General features: G+C 44.3%; 1 long non-coding RNA gene across 4 annotated transcripts in view; it reads left to right on the plus strand.

Moving 5' to 3' along the window:
* The window catches only part of LOC142771703 (uncharacterized), a 31,979-nt gene extending 18,246 nt beyond the window's left edge, over nucleotides 1–13,733 (plus strand). For all 4 annotated transcript variants that reach the window (XR_012886082.1, XR_012886083.1, XR_012886085.1 and 1 more), the window contains one exon: nucleotides 13,250–13,733. This is a non-coding gene — a long non-coding RNA (uncharacterized LOC142771703). The remainder of the gene's footprint in view (nucleotides 1–13,249) is intronic.
* Nucleotides 13,734–20,793: the final 7,060 nt, after the last annotated feature.

Genomic DNA, 20,793 nt, shown 5'->3' on the forward strand with positions numbered 1-20,793 from the left:
GGAAGGTGCGAGGAAAAAGGATTAGAGACCTTAATTTTTTTCATTGCGTGTCTGATAATCTGCATATTAAGCTATGGTGGTGGTGCTATTGCTTTTGTCCCCCTTGATTTGTTTCTCTTTGTGTCAGAATACTGCATAATAATTAGAAACTACATGTAACGAATTATAAGGCACTTTATTTGTGAGCCTTCTCCGAAATTCGTTTTGGGAATCATTTGACTGTCTCGTAGCTTGAACCAGTCCGAATACAAGAATGTTTAGGTATCTTTATGTTTTTAATTATTTTAGACATACTGCAAGCTAATTCTAGGTTTTGTACGGAAGAAGCTACAATAAATGCAATTAAGCAAATAACAAAGAACCCATGCAAATACTAGTACAGATTTTTTTAGTCGGGGATCTGGGAGTAAAGATTTACATTTATATATTTGAAACAATGATTCATACGTGGGAACACTTAAATATATATCACTCATACGCTGGTATCATACTGAAAAGTATTAGTATCGAGGGCAGCCGCTGCAGAGGCTCGTACTGCTGTCGCTGCGACATAGTAAACGACATCACGTGAGTGCAGCACACTCGCTTTCAACCCCGAGACAGCTCATTTTTAGGGGCGAAGCTCCTTAAAGCGGCACCCGTTTGTCCCTCGTAGCAGTAGTAGTAGTCGTAGTGTGTAACCAGTCTTAAATTTTGACCTCAAAGGTGGTGCCGGTGGGAGATTTCTGCTGTGCGTTGTTGAACAATAAAAAAATTGCAGCGTGCGTGTTAACTAAAAGCCGAATTCTCCTGTCTCTCATTCCCCATTAACAGCCATTGGCATGTACATCGAGCACTATCTGACAAGAAAGGGTTGCTACGTTATACTCCGTGGGTGTAACATCCTTGGTTTTAGAAAGGTTTAGTGAGCGTCAAGCCGCAGTGCCATGAATACCATGCACTAGTATATACCGTGAACTCGAGGTGGTTAAAGGTGGGAAGTAGACACGAAGCGCAAGCTGTAAGAAAGTGTGTGTGTGCCTCCTCTCGTTCAGTCCTTGGAAGGTCCGCTGGATGACGGTGCTTCTATATGAGGAATATATGATGAAAAGATGTGAGATGGTAATACTTGGAGTGTAAATAGGTGGACCAACGGACACACAGGCAGATGCATAGATGGACGCACGGATGTCTGCACGGACGAATGGACGCAAGAGCGTATGCATGGACGAACGCAGGGACGGACGCACAGATGGACGTGTGGATGCACTAACAGACGCACGCACGGATGGGCAGATGGACGCACGGGCGGCCACACAGATGCACGCATGGACGGACGGAAGCAAGAACGAATGGACGGACGGATGCTTAGCCCCACTCTCCATTATTCACTCCGTGGATATGCTGCCATTTTTTTTAACCTACATGTTTGTTGACCACTCAATACCGCTGTGTTGTACGCATTCGAGTGAGCCTAACATGATTTAGCCCTTCAAGATGTCGCGGCAGTGATATGCTTGATTGATAAAACTGAAATTGGTGGAATGAATCGGCGTTCATCCTGAAGTGTGTAGCTCACTGAGGGACCACTTCTCTTTTCTTTTTTCGTTGTCCGCAAAGATTTTGTGTTCGAAATTGGAGTTTAGAAATGTTCGGTTTGTACCACAGTATACTTCATGAGTCTGTACTGCATAGGAGTTCATTACCTTTATTCGCACTAGGCAGGAAAGAATGATTCTCGAAGCGTGAGATTGCAGCAACCATTCTGTTCGGCCCTTGTGTAGTTACACAAACTCATGGTGCAGTCTCTACTTCTTACCCTGGTGTGAGTTTCCCTGCATCCCCAAAACATAGAAGCAGGGAGACGCATATTCCATAAAACCGAGAATGGCAAAGCAATCCTGCATTCATTATTGCGTGTGCAGCACGCACTTTTGCGAAAAAGATTTTGTGTGCTTTGTTGAGGCTAAAATCTTCTGTAAGTACGGCGTTGGAATTTCCGGGAATGTACACTTAGTAAATTGTTTTTCTGATTCACACCAGGTCGATAAGCTTTTTCCAGCTGTCTGTAGCAAAGGACCGCAAGAATGATTTTGTCCTAGTGCAGTTCCTTTGCATTGCGTGTTAGGGCTTCTCTCCTTCCGTCAGCAGCCTAGATGCGGTGAGCTACTGGTACACGAATTGGTTGATACCAGGGGCCAGCAAAGTCACTGAAAATAAGACACGGTAATTGTAAATAATTGTCAAGCAAGTTAAGCGTGCAGTTATCGCAATGTTCTTGCATCATATCACATTAGTATATACACGCCGCACAGAGAAGCTTGGTAGTGAAAGGGAGTATTAAGGAGACAAAAATATATACGGGTGAAGTTCCGTTTACTGAAATATAATGGTTAAGTATAATCGTCCGGCAATAAATCTGGTGAAAGTAGCAGGCTGCGCTAACCGCGGTTGTTGTGAACAGTAATGTTATTGCAACAAAAGATCTCATGGAGCAGCTTAGAAAATGTAACGTGAGCTTGATAAAACCAGTGTCAAAGTATCGTTCACTTTTGACCACTCGATGCCGTTCTGAAAATAATGGCGAGGTGTCGCCGTGACTCGTGCCGAGCAGTCCACACAAATTGAAACGTTACCTGCCAGCCGTGCACTTTCGGCGCAAAAGCAAGAGAGAAGCGCACGCTATCGCGCTCGCCTCAGTAAACGTAAACGTGCACAAAATGTGGGGGTGCTTCAATTTACACATTACTAGAATAATTTCAAAACTCACCTTTTACCAAAGTGCCTCTTAACGTTGGCCATCCATGCCGCCATGCGCATGCGTTCCGTCGAAAATGCATGACGTGGCGATGACGACACGTTAAAAATATTTGTTGGCAAATACTCCAAATTTTTTGCAGCTAATACAGTGCAAACAACCCTTGCAAAGTGAAAAACGCCACGGCTGAACAGCCTGAATTCTTGGAATTGTCGAACACTTTGCACAGTCTGTACCGCTGCATAATGTCGTTTTATACATCTCAGGAAGATTCCGGCAAATGGTGCCACAGTATGTCTTTGCCTTTATTAAACATGTTATCATACTCATACATGTAAAGGCATTTCAAAAAAAAAAGAAAAATGTTGCACATCTTAATAGTATTTTGTGAAACCTATGTAGATATTTTTCTTTTTGTACATGGCAACAAACTCTAATGGCCTTCCTGGCCACATTGCACTGGTAAAAAAAAACATACCCAATATGAGACAGCCTTTGCAAATTGCTATTCAATTTGCTAATTTGGAAAGATAGTTTTCATTGCAAAGCCATTTTGTAATTTTGTTGAAGAAAGACACTCATGTGTTAATATACGGAAAAACACAGTCCAAACACGGATATCCAATATCGTAGATCAAAAGTCAAATTGGAGATATATTTAATTTATCTATGCACCATCCTACCCCGTAATACAATCTATTTAATAACATAATATATGCTATTTCTCTCAGTAATGTAAAATAGCTGTACACTATAAGGTATGTAACCACTTTCTTTTGAAATCTTATTAGATTTTGTTCCTTAGTTGTTTTGTTTGGCATAAGAAAGGCTATTTAAAAAATGCATTTCTAGTATGTAAGACTAGAAAAGTACAACTTTTTACAATTAAATTATGAAAATTACCCAAAATATGTCAATGTAACCATACAATAACCCTGCAATGCCCAATGTATCATATTTGGTACACTGAATTTAATATCTCAATAAAGCTTCTATAGGTGTCAAAAAGCAGCTATTGCAGATATTTGACATATTATGAAAAAGCTACACTGGCTTACATAATGTATGATGGAATGGAATGGAAAAACTTTATTTGCAGTCCTGCAGGACGCGCGTAGCGGGTGTATCCTATGTAGAGACCGGCAGGGAGTACCTGGCGGCCTTTTCGTAAGCCTGCTGGATGGCCCATTGCTGGTCGGCGAGAAGTGAGCTCCTGAGGGACCTCACCCACTTGCTTGAGGTAGAGTCGGGAGGTATTGTTCCACACTTCCAGAGCATGTGTGCGAGTGTCGCCGTGTGTCCTCACGAGTGGCATGTGTTGCTGAGGTATGCATCAGGATAATAAACGTGAAGCTTGGCAAGGTTTGGGTGTGTGTCTGTAATAGACGTAGGGTTAGCACCTGTGGTCTGTCAAGTTTTGGATGTGGGAGTAGAAAAATGCGGTGTTCAAGACAAAACCACATTGTTATGTCGTTGTACTTATTGGGTGCATCCTGATTGCTCTCTAACTCAGCGAAAGGGGGTTGCCCTGTGGCGGCGCGGTCAGTAAGTGCGTGCGCTGAATCATGGGCGATCTTGTTGAGGTTGAATGGGGCACCTGGGTGAGATGGCGGGGAACCAGATGACAGTGTGGTGCTACAGGGCACTTGGGTCCACTCTGCGCAGGAGACGCAACGCCTGGTCGGGGATGACTCCACGTTCAAAGGCTTTGATGGCCGGTCTGGAGTCGGTGTAGATGAGTTTCCGTTTGCTGTCGAGCATACCTATAGCTATAGCTACTTGCTCCGCTACTTCGGGGTTTCGGGTGAGGATTACGGCAGAGTTAAGAATCTGCAGCGTGAATGATACCGCAACCACTGTCAAGGCTCGATTGATCCACGAACGAGACATTGCCCGCTTCCATGTCTATGCGCTTGAGGAGTGATTGTCATAAAGTCAGCGATTTCACGGGGAATTAGAGTCAACTCTGAGAGATCCCTGGCCGTCAAGGAGAAGAAGCCGAGCTCGCGCAGAATATGGTGGCCCTCTTCGGTGGTGGTCAGTCAAGTCAGTTGCACGCGTTGCTGAGCTTCGACGATCACTTCTAGCATGTTATGTATGTTTAGCCCGAGGGGTTTATGCGTTGGAGTGATGATAGAAAGGCCAAGGGCTCGTCTGACCACCTTGCGAATAAGCGCATTGAGTTGATCACGCTCCGCACGTAGCCATTTGTGTATAGCAGCAACGTAGGTAAAATGGCACAAAACAAACGCATGTACAAGACGCAGCAGGCTGTCTACTTTGAGGCCATGGTGTTGGTTGGCTACTCTGCGTACGAGTCGTATGGCAGGCATTCTTAGTCTTAGTTCTGAGCTTGTGTACTGTTTGGGTGGTGGTTCTGCGGGACTCAATGATCATGCTGAGGACTTTGATGGTGTCTACCTTGGGAAATGTATGACCATCTCTGGTGTGGAGGGTGTTATTACTTTCCGCCGGAGGTTTCCACCCTTTGTGCTTGGCACCCCGGCGTTTGGGCAAATATATCAACAGCTTCGACTTCGCGGATTAGTACCTGAGACCGGTGTGGTCGAGGTAGGATTCAGAAATGTCGATGGCCTCTTGAAAGGCGGACTCAATAAATAAGCCATCTGACCTTGTGGAGCTCCATATGGTTACATCGTTTGCATAGATGGTGTGGTTTAGCCCGTCAACTTTCGAAAGTTGTGCGGAAAGCCGGATTATCACAAGGTTCAAGAGGGTCGGCGAGAGGAGGGATCCCTGAGGAGTGCCTCGCTGTCCGAGCTCCACTTCTTTCAACAATAGATCTCCCACGCGGAGGACTGCTCTGCGTAGAGTAAGAAAGAAGCGGATAAAGTCGAATCGATGCCTCAGGCCAAGGGCTGCGAGTGCTTTCAAGATTGACGAATGCATTATGGTATTGAATGCCTTCTATAAATTGAGACCGAGTATTGCACGAGTGTCTCGATTGTTTCCGCCATCTAGAATTTGGTGCTTTAAGAGTAACATGGCATCCTGATTGGATAACTCTGATCGGAAGCCAATCATGTGATGCGGAAGGCAGTCGTTATCTTCGAGGTATCGACCAACCCTGTTGAGGGCGACGTGCTCAGCCACCTTGCCCACGCAAGATGTGAGATGGGGCGTAGGTGATCTGGGCTCGGCGCCTTTCCAGGTTTGGGGAGGAGGACCATGTAAGCTAGTTTTTAGGCATCAAGTATCTCACCCTTTTTCCATATTTCGTTGATAGTGTCGGTGTGGTACGTGACAGAAGGATTGTCCAGGTTGCGTGGGAGCTTGTTGATGATGTCATCGGGGCCAGGGGCTGAGCGGCCATTTAGCTCATTGAGAGCTTGGCGCACATCTTCGGTAGAAAAATCGGCATCTAAGTTGGTGCTGTTGCTACCAGAGTAATCGGGTGAGGGGTCACAAGGCCCGTGAAAAGCAGAGATATTTTTCCACGATGTTCTTGACAACATCCTCCGGTGATACTGTCCGTTTAGCTTGATGAAGTAGCATCACGATCGAATGACGCTGATTCGTGCGGGTGTTCATTTCATTGAGGAGTGAGTAAGTTTCACGTTTTCCCACTACGAACCTGACCATCAATCAAGTTACAAACTTCGTCCCACTGCTGTTCTGAAAAGATACGGCAGTGATCCATCATGGTCTTGCTCAATTGAGATATGCGTTTGGTAACCTCGATTGAAATACAATCTCCACTGGCCCGCTGGAAGGACCAGTCTCGAGTAGGTAGGCAAGACGACTGTCCATTTGTTCTGCTAGAAGGTCCGTACTGATAGTTTAGGTTGCCTTGTTGATGTCAGCTTTGAACTAGGCCGTCCAGATCTCGAGGCTTGGTGTGGTATCGGGAGGAGGTCGTTCTGCGTGTGTGTTATGAAGGAGGTCCCAGTCGACCCACGTGTACGACTTGGTCTTCCTGCTGACTGTGGGGAGGTGTACGGCCACTATGAAGTGGTCACTACCGAGATCTACCGCGAGGTTGGATCAGCGGGCGTCCGTGATATTCTTGACGAAGCAGATATCCAGCGTAGTGTCTCTTTGTGTTGACATACCGGTGCGAGTGGGGAAGTCCTTGTCCGTAATGAGAATAAGGTCCACGTCATTTGCACTTTTCCAAAGCTCGTTACCTTTGGATGTGTCGTACGTGTAGCCCAGGCACTATACGTGGCGTTAAAATCACCCGCAATCACTAGCGGGTTTGGACCCACGAGACGAACAACTTTCTTGAACAAGCGTGTGAACCTTAGTTTTTAATGGCTGGGACTACTTCATACATTGAGGATGCACACACTTTGTTGTGATATGCTTCCAGGGAGAATTTCGATCATAACGTGTTCAATTTCGGGCACAATGAGGCTGTGCACTGTGCAGGTAATCTTGTTAGCGACCAGCGTGGCGGTACCACGTCCTCTCGAGGGACGGGGCAACCACTGGTATCCGGAAAACCTGGCGGTTAGTACTACAGTCTTTTGTAACAGCATGATGTGAGGTTTCGCTTCGTGGCTACGGAGGTATTGCTACAGGAAGGCTTTCTTGTGGGTGAAGCTTCTGCAGTTCCATTGCCAGATTCGCAACCCGTCATTTAGCCTGGCCATCTTAAAGCATGTAGGAGTCGGCCTGAGCACCCGGTGGGTGCATAAGGGCCGCGTGAAGTGGTGGACTGAACACGGCTGTACGTTGCGACAACAACTTACCCGCAGCAACGGCAGGTGCGACGAAGTGATTGAGGTATTGCTCCACTTGGCCCAACAATTATCATGGGCCGCAAGGGTAGACTGCACGAGAGCCATGCTTTTGCCAAGAAAGCCAAGGCTTTCCTTTATAGCCGATAGCGTGCTCCTTATGTCATCTAACTCTGCCTTTAAAGCTGGCTGATCAAGGCTGACTGCGCGTTTCTTGTGTGCGCTTTCACTGTTGTCATTATCACCGCTTACGGGTTGTGACTGCGACAGGGTGATTACATTGTCATAGTTGTCGGTGGTGGGCGTAGCAGCGCAGGCGTTTCTTTCATTTTTCAGTTCGGCAATTGCGACCGTGAGTTTGCGTATTGTTTCTTTCATCGGCGCGTTTTCGTGTTTTAAAATAGCTATCTCAGATATGGTGTATTATGCTATGAGAGTGAACCTGACCCTACCTGTGATGTAGTGTTTCCTTTTCCCCGCTTGTGTGAGAGTTCCCCGCTTATTCTTGTTGGTGTTGCCTGGCGATGGTGGTGCTGATGGGCTCGGCAATCGTTGACGGGAGACCCCGGTGTGACTGGGGTGAGGCCTAGAACCGGCGTGAGGCCCGGAACCGGAGTGGGATCCGGAGCAGGACCCGGGCCGGGAACCTGGATGGGAACTGGAACGGGACCTGGAGTAGCCCCGCGGTATAGATCTAGTTGGGGTCCCAATTCGCGCGCAATGGGAATGGGTCCAATGGTGGCTCCGGGACCTCGATGCACGCATGGAGTGGTTCTTGGGACGAGTACAGTATAAAGACCGGGATTGGCTGCTGTCGGATCTGCCATCTGTAGAAAGCTTCGGGGCTTAGTCGTCGTCAGCGGTTGCATTGAACTCGTTCGTTGCTTCATGACGGTTGTTGTGTCGCGTCGAGTGTGCTCGCTCCCCTCATCGTCGTCATACCACGTATGGAATGTGGTAGCATTCTTTACATTCCTTGTCGGCAGTGAGGTGGGCTAACCTGCAAAGCTTGCATGTTGGTGTTCAGCGGTGTTCCTTTTCGGGGTTCGGCACACTGCAGCCTCGGCAGATTACGTCTTCAGGGTTCGAGACGCTCGAACCCTGGAGCTCGATGGCCGAGCGGACTGCAGACGTAGCAAATATCTATCTTTCTACAGTATAGTGTACATTGAAGTAGCACCGATCCGTATCGCACGAAATTCGGCACGCGATGTCCATCTAAGGCCACGATCACTGCGGTGGTAGTTCAGATGCGCTTGGCAGCCAGGGTTAGTGAATTGAGGTCGTTGACAATCTTCACACCAATATCCGCCGAACCGTCTTGCACGGGAATCTCTCGAATGATGCCTTTGCATGTAGAATGTGGTGTTGCTTCATAGGCACTAACTTCATAGGTCTTGTTAGCGATGCGGATTTCTTTAACGTGCACGTAGTGATTAGCATTTTCTCTCTTCGAAGTGCTTGCCACTAAGATATTCTGTTTAATATTGGGCCAGAGCGTGTCTGCTTGCTGTTCCAATGGGCTGATACCTGCCGAAGTCGAAATGGCTTCAGCGATTGTCGTTTGGTCAATCCTCGCAATGTTAAGACCCCCTCTGGATTTAATGATGATGGGGATGATGTCCTTTGGTAGTTGAGGCATTCAGCTTGCTCGAATAATTTTGTTCTTCTCATTTTCTTTGTTGCAGGGTTTGTGCTCATTGCGTTTCGAAGCACTATATGACGGCGCACGTTTGGAGCCTTCAATTTGGGCTAGCGCTCGACGACACGAGGCAGTCTGCCAGCCTTGGTCTGGTGTGATTTCCTTCGGGTCAATGTCTTCGCCTGTCGCTTGGTACTCCATTGCTCAGCGAGACAGTGCAGCTACAGGACGCGCCAGCGAGCGCGGGCCACATTAGAGCGAAAAAGGCACTCGCTAGCTGTCGGCGGGCGTGCGACAATGGAGGAGGTGCAATAAAATGCAAGAAACAAGCACTCACTGTGCCCAAATCGTGTCGGCAGAGTCCTTGTGTCTGCTAGAAGTCGTTGCACTAATATAACGTTGAAATCGCAAAGTAGCGTCGCAAAAACGTTGAATAAGGCAGGAGCCATAGTGAAAGCTTTCGCACACTTCGGCTTCTTCTTCTTCTCTGTAATGTATGATAGTAATATAATTATTAACAATTATTACTAATTAACTTACGCCTCAAACAAAACTTCATTCATATTTTTCTTAAAATAAACTGTACAAGGAAAGTAAAATCTGTCAGCGTTTTCTCGCAATTTTTCTGAAGACGTAACTGTTCGTGGACATTACAGGGTTAAGACTGTGTAGTGAACTAGAATCTTTGTGCGTTCCCTCTCGTTACTTTTCACGAGATAACATCTCATTACAGAGGAGAGCGACAGACTTTTCCCTTTCCCCATCCTAAGCTCCACAGATCACAAGCAAGCACGCTCCGCATGCTCCAGACGGGGTCTTACCCCTCTAGGGGCTTTCTGAGCATGCTTCATCCGGATATTGATCCACTTTGCCCAGATTGTGGTGAATTTTGCTCTTTGAGTCACATGCTCTGGCAGTGCCCTGCGTTACAGGATTTTAAAACAGAAGAAGACTGGACGACGGCAATCACAGACCCCAGACAAGACGTCCAGCTTCAGGCTGTCCAGAGGGCCCATGAACGAGCGGAGAGGCATGGCCTCTCTGTTCCGACATGGGACTAGCCAACGGCTGGGTGGGGACCTACATAGTTGGCCCGCTGCCTTGCCTCTCAGGACCAAATAAAGTTGTTTGTCATGTGTTTGTGCGTTCGTCGATATTAAACATAACGTGGCCAAAAAACAATTTTTTTTATTTTCATACGACTGTCTTTCAATTGAAACCTTATAACATATAATGTTAATTGGTGATTTTTAATTATCCTTGTTTATTACATAGATTGAGATTGATTAATATGTGGGGTTTAACGTCCCAAAAACACCATACGATTATGAGAGACACTGTAGTGGAGGGCTCCGGAAATTTTGACCACCTGGGTTTTTTTAACATGAGCCCAAATCTGAGCACACGGGCCTACAGCATTTTCGCCTCCATCGAAAATGCACCCGCCGCAGCCAGGAATCGATCCTGGGACCTGTGCGATTACATATATTACTGTTCGAGAAAGAAGCATTTGGAGTTCTGTTTAAAATTATTGAATCACTTGAAAGTCATGATTGTTTTACAGAATTAAAAACTGCTAAAAATGAAGTTTTGGGAGAAACAAGAATGTATTTTCCAAACCTGCTTTATGCACCATTGGAAGGCTGCTGGATGCTAAAAGCGGCCAGACTCGTAACTGGGTCCTTCCTTAGCTTTTGTGAGTTGACTGTTCCTAGTTTTTTCCTAAGCTCCTAGTTTTTTTTATCTTGTTTTTTTTTCAGCCATTGACTGGCAGCTGTCCTTCTTCAAGTGAGTTTAGTTCATGCTGACATAAGCTACTGTGCTGCAGTAGCCAGGATATTGACAGCTCACAGCCTGCCTCAAGATATCCATCATGCCACTATTTCCACTGCTAAACTGACATATACGATCCTACAGACAAAAAACATTCCCCGGATTGCATGCACATATTTATAATCACGCTGCCAAAGCATATCATCGAAACACTCATTTGCATTTTGGGTTTTCCCGCTGACATGTTTGCTCAGATTATGCTGTCTAAACAGAGCTCTGCATATGCAGCCTTCTCTTTGTTTGGTATGTCTTGCTAAACCCCCCCCCCCCCCCCCGTGAATTGTATTGCGCTGTGTCCAGAGCTTTGGCTTTTTTGCAGGCACACCAATTTTCACACTTTGTGTTTTGGCCTTTGTTTCACTCGAAACTGCTGGCATACACTACTGGTATGCTAATAAACACCACAATCTCATTAATTCTTTGAAAAGAAATTGAGAAAAAATGCACCATCTAGAAATCATGCAATGTAAATTGACTGAAAGATTGTGTAGTTTCACTTGATCACGATATTGTGAATATTGACTCTGGAGGAAAGCACAACAAACTAGGATGGATCGTTTAGGTGTTGCTATACTCGCCCTTGATGATTCTCCTGAATTCTTTTCTATATATAATATAGCTTCTTTCGTACTGTGTTCTTTTGACTCATTTTGTATCATATACTTCATGGGTTCAAATATGAAGTAATTCTTTTGCGGTACTGTTTTGTATTGATACTGTAAACACTTTAGAATTGGCTCAGGATAGCATTTGTGGAAGGCTATGCTATCATGATGCTAATCAAGGTGCTGTTGCGGTATTAAACAAGATGCGGCGCAAAGCTCACTTCTTCGTTCGCTTTCGTGTCCGTGTTTACATTGTACAGCACCTTGTTTAATAATTATTTCACCTCAGTTGTCATTTTGTTTTCCTCATGCCTTAGCTACCACTTGTGATACCCATACATCTCCTAACCTATTGATCATTTCTTCACATCACCTATGTTGCACTACTTCTAAGGTTGTCCCACCTGACTCAGTGAATATCTTATTAAGGAGTGTATTAATTACAGAATTCATCTACAGATAGATGGAAACTTGCGTGAGACTCGTACTGGGTCATTGAATTGTAAAGACTTCTGTATGGCATTTCAGTTTACTCAAAGGTGATTGTGCACTTCACAAAAATGCAAGAATCGGTGTGCATTGCCTGATGCTGAAGTACAATTCCATGTAGTGACAGTTTTCATTTGTTCTTGTTCTACTTGTTACTTTGCAGGTGCCTTGTCTACAAAAAAACAATGTTGAGATGGACGAAAAAATAAAATATTTGAAAATGTCTTACAATTTATGAATAATGTTCTGGAGTATATTACTGGAGTCTAGTGTTAAAGACATTGTTGTACGTACCCCATCGCAGCCTTTGTGTACTGGTGCAATATTTGCCATTTTTCAAGCATAGAGAACTTTTTTTTTGCAGTGATGCACAATAGAGAACTAAATATACACAAAAGCGGACCCGCATTTTTTACCATCACAATTTGTGATGCTCATGGAAGCCTTGGAAATGTTTTTCTTTCTTCTGTCTTCCAGTTTTCTTTTCAATTCAACTTCTTTCAATCACATTTTCTTTCATAACTCTATGTATTCAAGTGTCACACGATGCTTGCTATGTGCATCACCGATTGGGAACTTATATGCAGCAAAAGTGTGATAATTAGCCTAATAGTCAGGTGCCTAATTTGTTGTCAGTAATGAAGATAATTGTAGTTAATTATGTATTGTCTGTCTGAATCGCATCTGAGTCAGGCCTTTGTGTACTGGCAGCAGGCTTTTGCATGTAAGCATAGCATTGATGTAGAGAGCAATGGGAATTCGTGTAAGACGTTTTATCGATGCTCAGCTCACTGCACACTGCTCTGCGCCGCTGCACTAACATGAGGATACACAGAGATTAGTTTTTACTTAAGTTAACTTTGCAGCAGTTCCTGATTGCTTGGTTTTTGTGGAGTCTGATTTTGTGCATAGAGCACAAGTGGTTTACATGCCTCTCTATTTCTTCGTCTTTGTTGGTTCCCCATTCTTGGCATCATTAGAGCAGCATCGGCCAATCATGCTCATAAAAGGGGGGCTGCATTTCTTCCATCAGTGCACATACGTTAGCAAGTACAAGACATGTGAAATCCCAGCTTTATTTCCTACCAGGCGTGCGTCCCTTTGAGTGCCACCTGTGTCCCGATGCAATCAATCGGCCGTGTGGTCTTATAAACCACTCTTGCACCCTCACAGGGGAGCATCTCTTTTTTTGTGTCCACTGCAGTACATCTTTTTTTGTGCAAACCTTACTAATTTGCAGGAGATCGCTGGGCTGGGCTTCCACCTAGGAGTTAACGGAGAGACCGTGCCTCCCGGCAGCTTTCTTGGCCTGCTGGATCGCCTAGAGTTGATTGTCTAGGCCCGTACTGAGCATCACAGTCCGCCAACGCGCCTGAAGGTCTTCATTGGAGGTCGCGACCTCAGAACTTCTGATTAATGCTCGACATTGCCATAAGATATGGTCAAGAGTGGCTCTGTTGGTACTGTGCTAAGGGATCCTGGAAACACATTTGAGCCTGCACAAGAAAGTAACGCTTTTCTATGATATTCATACATTGTACGCCAAGTGAGTCTCCATAGACAATGTGTGCTTGGAAAGATAAACACTCAAGTAAAAATGAGGGTGTGAATAAAATTTTTGCTGGCTAATCTTTTGTTTTTTTTTTCATGGCACTTTAATGAAGACCAGTAGATAATGCCCACAATGGCAATACAAGATTGCAATAAAATGTTGAAAAAGGCAAGTTTCTTTTGTTTTGTTTATTATAATACCACCTCATTCAGTTTGAAAAGATAATGTCTTCGAAATGATTTAGACACTTGTAACATGGTGAACATGTTTCTGTGATTTTTTATCATGATTATTATTTTTACTGTTGCTGGAGATGTCTAACTTGTATGTAAAGCAGGCTTCTCCATGATGTGATGAAGTGTGAGGAGAAGTCGAATTTAACTATACAAATATGCGTGCTGGGATTATTGATCAGCTGCCAGCTCATAAAAAGGTCTGATATGTCGTTAAGCTAGCACACAAAAAAAAGCATTTCACATGTCATAACTACTAACACCGCTGACCAACACTCTTAGTTTTAAAATCCACATATATACTCGATAATGTGGATGGCAGAATCGCCACCGGAGTAAAACTGGTGTTGGAGGTACGGGCGTATCATTGGAAGGCTGCAGGCTCAGTTGCTGCCAGTGGTGAGCTATCGTTTCATTCGCTTCGGTCTCTTCACATTTATATAATTAGTGCTTTCTTGTAATTAATGTCGAGCCTAACAATGAAAGACGAGTCTTTCCCTTTCTTTCGTTCACTGTGTATCTCAGCAGCCAGCAAGTTGAACATTCAGGAGGTTTTTTCTGCGCAGAAAAAAACTTTAGAAGCTTTGTAAAGCAATTGAGCTACAAATTTCCCGTCTTTTATGCACAGTTTGTTACGCCAGGGGTTTGTTGACCTCGCATGTTCACATGCTTTCGATTGGTGGACATACAAGAAATTTCGGCCATGAATTGATTTTCTTGCCATGTATATGCACGCCTGTCTGGCCATGTCTCGCATGACTATTGGGTGCGATCATCCGGTTTCATTAGATTTGTTTCTTTTGGTGGGGCAAGCGGATATGACCATGTCTAGTTGACATGCACAAAAACAGATCCGCTTAACCCTCCGTGCTGACCTTGTCCACATGCTTTAAGAAATAATTGGCGAGGGTGAAATAGCACCTGAGGAATGGAAGTAAAGGAAAGGGAAACCCCCTCTCATTTTGGAATGCTGAGTAACTTAGCAGTCTTCAAGTCAAAATATGTGGCAGACATTGCGCACCCCTCCCCCCATCTTCACGAACCTTTGAGCGCACACCTTTGGTAGAAGATGTATAAAAATTTAGAACTGCTTCCAAGAAAGTTGGTGCACCATTTCAGATATTGCGTAGAAATAAATATTTAATTATGTATGCATGTATTCATTTAGTTAAATAGGATAATACTGCAACAGCTCTGTGTGTCTTTGAAATTTTGGTTTGGAAATGTGTTACAGGCAACTGCTACAAAAGGCTGATTTGCTGCACCGAAAGGCTTTAGCTTCTCCATAAGCAGAATCAAAGTGGTCTTGGTGAACCGCATCGCTGACTTTATACCTGTGTGTGTGTGTGTGTGTGTGTGTGTGTGTGTGTGTGTGTGTGTGTGTGTGTGTGTGTGTGTGTGTGTGTATGTGTGTGTGTGTGTGTGCGTGCGCGTGTGTGTTTGTGTGTGTGTGTACCACCAGGAGGTATAATTGGCTCAAGCCAATCTAACATAAATGAAGAGGGAAAACCTCCGAAATTTTTTTCTTTAAAGCCAATTATTTAAAAAAAATAACATGGGTAAAACCTAGTGAGTATGGCATGAAACTGTAATAAGTAAACTAGTTAGCTTTTCAGGAATGAACAGGTTGATATGCAGCAGCAGTGTATTTCCCCCACTTGAGTTTTTGGAGCTCGTGTGTTTGTGTGTGTGTGTGTGTGTGTGTGCATGTGTGTGTGTGTGTGTGTTTATTTTAAATGCATTGTCATTGAATGCAGAAAGTCCAAAAACAAACAACGAAGTGGGATGCGAGCCAGTGGTCTTGAGGATGGGTAAACGTTGACGAGGATGGTAGCAGTGGCCTCTGTGATGTCGAAACCCATTTCTTCACCAGGAGTCATGTAGCCAGGCACGTCGGGCTGTCGTTCCAACCAGCGATGCAGCAGGGAACCTTGGGCAGCCTGTTTGCCGCTGCGAACTTAGACAAGGCACCGTTCGCAATAGTAACAAGCTTTAAAAAAAAGAAGAAAAAGGGGGGGCAGGATTAGGTACTTGCGCAAGCGTTTCGGATGCTATGGTTCGAGTACTTAGGGGAAATGAAGCAGTGATGCTATCGTTATCAGTCGCCGAGGTTTTCCCCCACCTTTGTTGGCATAACTGCGACTGTAATCGAGATCATTCACGCAAAAATTGTGATATGGAGGTGATTCGGAGTATGAAGCGACGTCCTGATAAAGTGTTGGTAGCTGTTTTCACTTTATTCATTAACCTTCCTTCAGCGTCATGCTTCTACCACAGAAATCTCATAGCAGAAGTTAAAGCATGGGTGTTCAGATTCATAAAAGTCAGCTTGCCATGGAAACAGGACGTAAACTTGGAAAGCAACAAGGAAAATGCGATAAAAAGACTACAGACTGACTAAAAGACTGCAAAAAAAAAAATCAAGACATGCTGTATCGTTACGACAAAGCTATATCAAAGTATATGGCATTAGGAGTCGCAGAGGAGGTCCAAGAGCCATCAGAACAGCCAAATGCACTTTGCTACTACATGGCACATCATGCGATCATTAGAGAGGACCGAGCCACAACAAAGGTTCGAGTAGTGTTTGACGCCTCATCACATTCTCGAAAAGGCATGTCTTTAAACGAGAACCGAGAGGCAGGACCCAATTTGAATGAGGACATGCTATCGCTGCTCATTAATTTCCGAAAAGAAAAGGTGGCGTTAGTTGGAGAGGTTGAAAAGGCATTTCTACAAATCTCTATGCATGAAGAAGATAGAGATGCAATGGGATTTCTGTGGTGGAAGCATGACACTGAAGGAAGGTTAATGAAGGTTGTGCAAACATGGCGCATGACAAGAGTAACGTTCGGAACAACACCAAGCACGTTTATACTGGCAGCTACAATTAAACACCATTTGAAACAAGTAGAATACCAGTTTCCTGATACGACAAGGACACTGCAGAAAGCGTTCTACGTGAATGATGTCATTTTGGGAGCAGCAACGCTTGATGAAGCAGTTAAAATGTACTAAGAGGCAAAGCAATTAAGTGTTGAGAGAGGCAGCGATGAATTTGAGAAAATAAACATCCAATGAAGAGCGATTAAACAAAATAATTGATGAAAACGAAAGAGACGATTCTCACATAGATATTCGATCTAGAGGATTTACAATGCTTCTGTGCTTGATATGGAAACACTCAAAGGACATGATTCGCTTCTCTATGGAAAAGTGGAATTTATTAACAGATACAACGCACTTGACAAAAAGGGCTGTGTTACAAACCACAGCGAAGATATTTGACCCACTCGGTTTGTTGTCGCCATTCACAGTACGTGCGAAAATAGGACTACAGAGACTGTGGAAAATGAACGTTACGTGGGACGACCAGCTCCCTAAAGATGAATGCGACAAATGGAAGAACCTTATGCCTGAAGTGGAGGAGTTTCAAGTTATAGAAATCCCACGATGCTACGCAAGCAAGAATACACCAGTACAAGCATACAAGCTGCATGTATTTGCCGACGCGAGCCCATTAGCATACGGAGCGGCAGCATACTTGATAGCAGTATACCACGATGGAAGCAAAGAATCAAGGCTAGTAAGAGCAAAAAGCCCCGTAGTTCGAATGAAAGAGCTGACATTTGCGCGACTTGAACTGATGGCAGCGGTGGTAGCATCAAGATTATGCGACTACATCAAAGGTCACTTCAACGAAAGTTTTCAGGAAATACACTATACTGGACGGACTCGTTGATTGTGCTGCACTGGATCAAAGGAACAAGCAAAAGAGATCCGTTTGTTGCCAACAGAATCGCAGAAATTAGAGAAAAAACCCTTCAAGCAAGCTGGTCATTCGTTCAAAGTGACGACAACCCTGCTGACCTACTTACACGAGGAATAAGCGCAAAGGCATTGATGACGTCAAAGTTATGGTGGAACGGTCCCGAATGGATAACATCACTGGAAAAGAACTTAGTAAGCATAATTGGCACAAATACAGACGTGGAAGACCAGCATAAAACACAATGTCACCAATGCATGAGAAGAGCCGAAATTGCGCCAATCTTGGAAATCGAAAGGTATTCATCATACAAACGGCTTATAAGAGTGACAGCATGGGTGTTCAGATTCATAAACAACACAAGAAAGGAAAATCACAAAGGGCCGTTAACAGGAAAACAGGTAACAAATGCAGAGAAATACTGGATAAGACAGACCCAAATATCACTGTGACAAACAAAGGGTGAGGCCTATTCAAACAATCGTTCATTTGAAATTAATGGACACGAAGTCTACCTTGATGACGATGGAATCATCAGACAGAAAGGACGATTGCAGTGCAGCCAAGAATTCAACAAGCACGTAATAGTAATTCCAAAGGATGAACATTTCACGGAACTGCTAATACGTCACGTGCATAAAATGGTATCACACGGAGGAGTTCAAGTGACGCTAGCGCAACTTCGAACTAAGTTCTGGATATTGCAGGGTAGACAAGCAGTGAAAAGAGTACTAAACAAATGTTTCGTCTGCAAGAGGCATAACTCCAGACCGGCGACTTAAGACATACCTCTACTTCCGGCAGACAGAGTCACTGAAGCAGAGCCATTTAAGGTTACGGGAGTTGACTTCACAGGACCTCTTTACGCAAAGGACAAGTACCAGATTGTGAAGCAATATGTACTAATATTCACCTGCGCGGTAACAAGAGGAGTACACTTGGAAGTTACCAACGATTTGTCATCGTCAAGTTTTCTACAAGCATCCCGACGATTTACAGCTCGACAGGGAATACCAGCAGTAATATACTCGGACAACGCCAAAACATTTATAAAAGCTGGAAAGGAAATCAACAGAATGCTCAAATCAATTAAAAACGAGGTCTTAAAGAATATCTGCAGTGGCCAACAAATTCAATTGAAAGCGATAGACGAGTGCGCGCCATGGTGGGGAGGATTTTACGAGCGCCTCGTAAGAAGCTTGAAGACGTCGATGCGAAAAATAATATCGAAAAGCACAGCTTCGTTAGAGGAGCTACGCACTATTGTAGCAGAAGTTGAAGGAACACTCAACAATCGACCATTGACTTACGTATATGCAGAACCTGACGAGCCAATGCCACTAACGCCGGCAGACATCATAGGTGGACGGTGACAGCTTCAAGACGGACAAACAAGACTGTACAACGGTGACATTGAAGACGCATGGTGACGCAGATGCAAACTCGTGCGCGCTTGGTGGAAAAGATGGCATCAAGAATATATCAAGGAAATAGGAGCTACGGTCAAAGCCAAGACACGGCAAGCAAAACCACTCTCACAGGATGACATCATGTTGGTTGAGGACAAGGCTCCAAGAACATTTTGGAAAATGTGCCAGATTGAAAAACTCTACCCTGGGCGAGACGGAGTAACAAGAGCTTGTCTCCTTCGCACAGGCAAAAAAGAGCTTCTAAGAAGATCGGTGAACCACATATACCCAATGGAAGGTTGTTTCAAATAGCCCGCGAGAGCTTATCACATTTCAACTTGGGCGGGGGGGGGGAGCCTATAAAATATCATCATCAAACGCCAGAAGAAGAAGAAAGAAGACTGCTGTCTGGAGTGAGCGCGCGCTACTTCGCTTCTTCTAATAAACCGTATTCGTTCGAAGCAGTCCCTGGTCTCGATCAAATTAATAGTAGCTAATGCGTGTCATGTGGACGTCAAAGAAACAGAGTTGCGCATGACAATCACTAACTGAAGTAGATACGCGCGAGAGTTTCTATTGGTCAACAGCCCATAATAATGTGCAGGTAGTGTTGTATCACTTTTGGGCACACGTAAATGGGTCACAATGTGTTGCGTGTTTGGGCATTCATTAAAGTAGTGTTGTTCGCTCAAGCAAAGTGCACCACACATACACCTGTCCGATGCAGTTCTATTGAATCGATGAAGATAATACTGAAAGTGTCCGTGACCAGATAATAAGTGTGTTAGGTTTTTAGGAGGGGGGAATCATTGAGGAATTTTGTACGGACTTGTGATCCAATGAAATAATGTCTCAGGTCCCCCAGTCTGCCAATGGGTGTTCCAATATGAATTCAAGATTTTATGGAACTGAGTTTGTACTGACTGAATTGATATTTCGGCGTAACGCACGAAGCCTGATTTCTCTCCTAATGCAGCTGCAGCCTCAGCTAACTCATTTCTTAAAATTCCCATATGGCCAGGTACATGATACAATTTTATAATTTTGCCTGACGAGATTATATGGTTAAGAAGTAGCTTAATGTTCCGAATTCTTTCATCGTTATCAGTGAGACTTGAAAGTTTCATTAGAAGCGATAGACAGTCTGTGTGAATGTAGGCTGGCGTGTTAAAGTTGTTTGTAGAAACAAAATGAAGGGCTTCTCGGAATGCTATTAATTCCGTGTCGTATGCGCTTGAAGCGTTGCGGATATGAAATTTTCTAACAGTTATGATTTTTCCAACCATTGTCAAAGCAATATATGCCGCACCCGCCGCGTAGGACGTGTATGAGCCGTCAGTGTATACAAGTTATATAACAAGTATATAACAAGTTACGTTCCGGAGTATATATAAATAAGGAAAATTCTGCAGATTGTCTGTCCAACTCTAGTGGTAACGGAGGCGCGTTAGCAAGAATCTGTAGGGATGACGTACGTGTGGTGTAAAATGCACCTGTTAAGGAAATTAAGGCGGTTCGCTGAACTGATAAAACTCGCGCCCTAATGAATTTTGATGGGAACATAGGTCACCATACCGGAGATGCATACGTGAGAGAGGGCAATATCACTTGACGGTAGAGTCGTCTAATGAGTGTACTTTTTAATGAACTGTGCGATTTAATAAATGCGAGGAGCCGGGACGTGGACACTTCAGCCTTTCCTTTAATGTAGTCAATGTGGGCATGAAAATTTAAAGAGGGATCAAATAATACGCCTAGAATCATAATTTCTTGTGTTTGAGAAAAATGCCATCCATGCGGATAGATGGGCAGCGTTTTGAT

The sequence above is a fragment of the Rhipicephalus microplus genome, chromosome 9 (genome assembly GCF_043290135.1).
Source record: "Rhipicephalus microplus isolate Deutch F79 chromosome 9, USDA_Rmic, whole genome shotgun sequence".
NCBI lineage: Eukaryota > Metazoa > Arthropoda > Arachnida > Ixodida > Ixodidae > Rhipicephalus > Rhipicephalus microplus.